This window comes from Phyllostomus discolor, chromosome 12, assembly GCF_004126475.2.
Source record: "Phyllostomus discolor isolate MPI-MPIP mPhyDis1 chromosome 12, mPhyDis1.pri.v3, whole genome shotgun sequence".
Lineage (NCBI taxonomy): Eukaryota > Metazoa > Chordata > Mammalia > Chiroptera > Phyllostomidae > Phyllostomus > Phyllostomus discolor.
The window spans coordinates 20,597,056-20,603,537 of record NC_040914.2 but is presented as its reverse complement, the minus strand read 5'-3'; positions in this window follow the sequence as shown (position 1 = coordinate 20,603,537).

The window sequence follows — 6,482 nt, the reverse complement described above, 5'->3', positions numbered from 1 at the left end:
GGGCACAGCGTGAACACTGATTAGGACGGGCCGGAGGTCGAAGTCCCAGCCGCCATCCTATGAACGCGCCGCCCTAACAAGCTGGATAGGACCCCCTTCGCATCCTTCTGGGCTAGGCCAAATTATTCAAAGTCCATGAGATGGCCCAGGAACACCTCTGCCAGAGTCAAGTGTGGTAACACACCCAAAGGAAATAGCGTTCTTTCAGAGAGCAACAGGCAGGCAGTGTAGAGGTGGCCAGGAACCGTGCCCCCCGCCCCCCGCCCCCCCAACACCGACTGCAGGAGTGTGAGGAGGAAGAGGAAACCGCAAGGGCAAAGGCCCAGAGGCAGCAAGCACAGGGTGGGGGCTTGAGCTGAGCGAGTGAGGGGGAGGGGTGGGCCTGGTAGACCTGTGGGCTTCTGGCCTGACTCAGGCAGCAGGCGCAGCCCTTAAAGCTTTGTGTTGAATAACCCTGGGGTCACCAAAGCGTCCCTGGGCAGGGTGGCGAATAAGCACCTCCAGTCCAGCAAAGATGAAAAAAATAAAGACAACCTTCGCGCCTCCCTGATGGATCCCTAGGTCCTGTCCTTCCCGGCCTTTCTCCGCATGTGCATGCATGAGTTTAGCCAAAGTAAGATCTCGGTGCTCGCATCATCTGCCTTGTCATTTTGGTAAAAGGGTTTCTCATCTAGTGGCCAGATGGGAGTCAAAGGACCAGGAAGTGGCCCGACTGCTGTTCGGTGAAGCCCCCACCCCCACCCCAGGGGCAGGACAGGGTGGTGCATCTGGCTCAGGGACCGGTTTTAGTAGGAGGTGGGGTGGGCTCAACATTGCACCCTCAGAAACCAGCAACCTAGTGTTTGCTCTCCTAGGTACTTCTAGAACATTTCCTTGGCCCCTAAGGGCCCTCACACCCAACTCTTCGGTCCCCAGTCCCTGGAAACCGGCCCTGTTGCCCCTAACCTTCAAGGAGCGCTGGCCACCTGGACCTGGCAGTCTGCAGCCCCCTTGAATCCTCACCACAGCCTCGGGCCAGGGACGTCCTCACACATCACCCAGAGCACCCCCATCCTCCTCCTCTTCCCTGAGCACCCTCAGCTGCCGCTGAGTCCTAGCTTTTTCTCGCAGGCCCCCAAGGACTCTAATCTTGTTTCTGTGTGGTGCACAGCACCCCCACGCCCCAAACCATTTCAAGGATTTCCATCCTGGCATCTTTATTTCCACAAGGAACCGAAATTCAGCTCTATTCACAAGTCAGGCCTTTTGCAGGAAGGGGCCGGGGGTGTGTGGGAAGGTCCTCACTCCAAAAACTAGGTTCCCTAAGCTTTCAAAGGGAACGAGAAGAGGAAGCAAGAGTGGTACAGCACAAGAGAGACAGGAAATGGAAACAAATCTTGCCTCTTCTCAGCAGAGGTTCTCTAGACACTGGTCTGAAGTTTAGAGCAGAAGTGGGCGGGCCGGGGTGCATCCTGGGCGGGGCGTGCCTGTCTGTGGCTACAGCCTCAATGGGCCGGTGGCAACACTTCATAAGACCTTTGCAGTGACTGCTCTGGCCCCTGTGGCTCAGCTGGTTGGAGCATCATCCTGTGGACAAGTATTTGGGGGTTGGATTCCGGTCAGGGCACGTGCCCAGGCTGTGGCTTCGATCCCTGGTTGGGGTGCCTATGAAAAGGCAGACAACCACTGTTCCTCTTACACATCAATGTTTCTCTTTCCGCTCCCCCCTATCGAAAAAGCACTAAAAAAATGTCCTCGGGTGAGGAGTAAAAAAAAGAAAAAACACCCTTGCAATTACTTGTTAAGACTTTTAAATAGGGAGATTAATTCTGGAAAAAGGAAAACTATAGGAGCAGGGAGCAAATCCTTGGTTGCCAGGAGAGGAGGGGGATTTGACTACAGAGGGGGGGTTGGCATGAGAGTCTGGGGGGCTGGTGGAACAGCTCTGTATCTTTCTCTTTAAATATTTTATTTATTTGTTTTTAGAGAGAGGGAGAGGAACATCAATGAGTGGTTGCCTCTCACGCATTCCCTGTTGGGGACCTGGCCCACAACCCAGGCATGTGCTCTGACTGGGAATCAAATTGGTGACCCTCTGGTTCACAGGCCAGTGCTCAATCCACTGAGCCACACCAGCCAGGGCTGTATCTTAATTATGGTGGTGGTTACATCACGTGCTAGCACCTTCCATGCAGCATCACTTGTGAAAAACAAGGAACGATTGAAATTTGGTCAGGAAAGAACAGGTTAAATTACCTAGGTGAGAATAAAGCAGCTGTTTAAAAAAAGACAAAGGAAATAAAGACAGTCTTTATGGACTGAATTGAAACAGTCTTCAAAATATATTCTTTATTACCTCAATAAGAAAAGTAAATTTAAGCCCTGGCTGGCATAGCTCAGTGGATTGAGCGCAGGCTGCGAACCAGCGTCACAGGTTCAATTCCCAGCCAGGGTACATGCCTGGGTTGCAGGCTATAACCCCCAGCAACCGCACATTGATGTTTCCCTCTCTCTCTCTCTGTCTCCCTCCCTTCCCACTCTAAAAATAAATAAATAAAATATTTTAAAAAAAGAAAAGTACATTTATCCCTGGCTGGCGTGACCCAGTGCATTAAGCACCTGCCTGCAAACCAAAGGGTCGCCAAATTGATTCCCGGTCTAGGGCACATGCCTGGGTTTCAGTCCAGGTCCCTGGTAGTGGGTGCACAAGAGGCAACCATCATTGATGTTTCTCTCCTTCTCCCTTCCCCTCTCTAAAAAATAAATAAGATCTTTTTTTAAAAAGTGAATTTAAGATTGGAGGAGTCTGCCCTGGCCGGGCCCAGTTGGTTGGAGCATCATGCCGTACACCAAAAGGTTGCAGGTTCAATTTCCTGGTCAGGGCACACACCTGGGTTCAGGTTTGATTTCTGGTCGGGGTGGGCACAGGAGGCAACCAATCAATGTTTCTTTCTCACATTGATGTTTCTCTCTCTTCCCCTTCCCCTCTCTCCCCCTTACCCTCTGTCTAAAATCAATAAACATATCCTGGGGTGAGGATTTTTTTAAATAATAAAATCAAAGAATTTTGTTTCAAAGAAAGTGTTTTTAAGAAAAACAAGAGAAGCCCTGACTGGTTGGCTTAGTGGGTTGGGTGTTGTCCTGTGAACCAAAAGGTTGCCGGTTTGATTCCCAGTCAGGGCACATGGGAAGCACATGAGAGGCAACCACTCACAATGATGTTGCTCTCCTTCTCTTCTCCTCTCTCTAAAAATAAGTAAATAAAATCTTTTCTATTTTAAAATAGAAAACCTCTTTGGAAAATTATCATTATTTAAAAAAAAAGGAAGAGGTAAAAATATTTTTAACCATCTGCTATCATATCTTTTTTTAAAAGATTTTATTTACTTTTTTAGAGAAGGAAAGGGAGGGAGAGAAACATCAATATGCAAGAGACACATCAGCTGCCTCTCACATGGCCCAGCTGGGGACCTGGCCCAAAGCCAAGACATGGAGCCTGACTGGGAATCGAACCAGTGACCTTCTGGTTGCAGGCCAGCACTCAACCCACCTAGCCATGCCAGCCAGGGCTGCTATCATATCTATTAAAAGAAGAAGCATTGGAGTATATTCACTTAAACCTCTGTAAATTCTTTCCAGAAAGAAACACTGGCTATGTGTCAACTTCATGAAAGGAAGACTTCATTTTAAAACATTTTATTTCTGATTTAGAGGGGAAGGGAGGGAGAAAGAGAGGGTCAGAAATATCATGCCCCAGGGGACAACCTGCAACCCAGGTGGCCTTTCGGTGTGTGGGACATTGCCCAATGAACTGAACCACACCGGCTGGGGTGGAGGACTTCATTTTTAGTATATAGCACCTTGTATATTTAGAATTTCATATTCTGTGAGTATATTGCCAACATTTTTAAATAACCACCAAATCATGCTGAAGGTTTTAAAAATACTTCTGGGGAGAACCCCTAACAGTGATGAGGTGCAGCTCAGCCTGCCTTCAAAAGTTGTTCTGCACAAGTCATTTGTCATTGCATGTGAATAGTTGAATGTTAAAAAAAATCTACGAAATTGCCCTACTTCTCCATAAACCAATTCTCCTACCGAAGCCACTAGGGGGCAGTATGTTACCAGAACTAAGAGTTTGGCATCCACACATTTGGATTCAAATTCCAACCTTCCCCAGGGGAATGGTCACAAATTCTGGATGAATCAGAAAACAATTAACTAAAGGCACCAGAAATTGAACAGAAACAGGCAGAAACGGGATGGGAACTGAAACTCAGAAAAAGGAAAGGCAGAGGGCAAGTTTCTCATTTGTACGCCTTTCAGCCTGAGGCAGGCTGAACCACAAGAGACAGCTAAACACCCAGGGAGGAAACTCCACAGGCTTCCCAAGTTGAAGCACCACAGCAACGGGAAAGCGAGGGATAAATCTGGAAAAGAGAGGGTTTATCCCAAATATCTTATGGAAACTCTGCTCAAATACCTAGCTGACCCTGAACCAGATGCAGGGGGTACACTTCAGGAAGTCCAACCAAACCTAAAAACACAGCGAGCTGAAACGTAAGTTAAATTTCACAAAAGACACAGAGATTACAGCTTCAGTCCAACCAAAAGAATTGTATGTTTATATTCTAGAAGCAAAAAGTTGGAATGTGAAAGTAAAAAACAATTACAACAATATAAACATACTTAGAGATCAATTTAACAGAAGATAACCCTGGCTGGTATGGCTCTGTGGATTGAGCATAGGCTGTGAACCAAAGGGTCACTGGTTCGATTCCCAGTCAGGGCACACGTCTGCGTTGCAGGCCAGGTCCCCAGTGGGGGGCGCCTGAGAGGCAACCACACATTGATGTTTCTCTCTCCCTCTTTCTCCCTTCCCCTTTATCTAAAAATAAATAAGTAAAATCTTAAAAAAAGATATAAGGTCTTTGCCCCCAAACCTACAAAACATCCCTGAAACCTATAAAACCTACAAAGCAATACTTAAATCAATGGGAAGTTATACCATGTTCATGGATTGAGAGACTTTATATTAAGTTGTCGGTTCTCTACACATTGGTCTAGAGCAGCAATTTCCAACCTTTTTCACCTCATGGCACACATAAACTACTAAAATCCTAGGGAACACCAAAAGTATATTACTTCTTGCTGATCTGACTTAAAAAATAGGTATAATCTGGATTCATTCACACCAGCTTGCTATTGTTGGATGTTGTCATTTTTTTAATTTGACAATCTGAGAGAAAAGAGGTCAGGGCCCCTAATAGTCACTTATTGTGTGTCTTCAAAATCCTTGTGGCGCACTGGTCGGAAATCACTGGCCTATAGGTTTACAGCCTCGCCCTACAATATTTCCATCTCTTTCTCTCCCAGAAGGAAAAGGAAAAGAAAACATCATCAAATATGGAGGTGTCTATGACTTAACATAGAAAGGTGATTTCTCTTTCTTTTAGTTGCTTATGATGTTTTCCGTGAGCTTTATTTTTAAAAGCAATTTGAGGGTTACAGAAAAATTAGTTAGTGAGAAGTACAGACAGTTCCCATATACCCCTTTGCCCCACTCCCCCTATTATTAATATCTTGCATTCATGGGGTGCTTTGTTATAATTGGTAAGCCAATAATAATACAGTATTTTTTTTGTTTCTTTTCCATTTATTTTCAGAAAAGGGCAAGGGAGGGAGACAGAAAGGGAGAGAAACATCAATGTGTGGTTGCCTCTCGAGTTCCCCCTACTGGGGAACCTGACCTGTCCCTGCAACCCAGGCATGTGCCCTGACTGGGAATTGAACCAGCAACCCTTTAGTTCACAGCCTGCACTCAATCCATGGAGCCACACCAGCCAGGGCTTAATACAATATTAATTGAAGTGCATAGATATTAAGGGTTCATTCTTTGTTTGGTACATTCTACAGGTTTTGACAAATGTGAAATAATATTAATGCATCATACAGAATCCTTTCACTGCCCTAAAAATCAGGGGCTTTTCTAAAGCAAACCTGGAAGTATACTATGCGTAACAGTGGACACATCACAGTCAGCTGGGTGAATTTTTACCCCCTCAGGGAAGCTCCCTGCTCAAGCTCAGCCCCCCAGAACCGGCCTGAGGTCCGTCGTCCTCCCCCAGACGGGAGCACCAGCCCTATTTCTCACCCCTAGCTTCGGTTTGCTTGCTCTTGAATTTCCTGTCAATGGAATCACGCGGCACACCACCGTCTGCGTCCAGTTCCTCTGCTCAGCGTAATCTTTCTGGCCGTCCTCCGTGCCAGTGGGAGCCCTTGAGGTCCCCCCATCCCACTTCCCGTGCTTTTCCCTGGCCGAGGCCCCACCATGCACTTACCCCTTCTGTGGGTGAGCTGGTGGGCTGTTGCCCGTGTAGCACTATTATGATTAAAGTTGCTACAAACTTTATTCTGGTGATTTCCTTTCCATTCAGGAGCTACCAGGAGTGGAATCGCTGGGACCGACTACGGAGAATTTAACCAGGGGGGCTCATGGGACT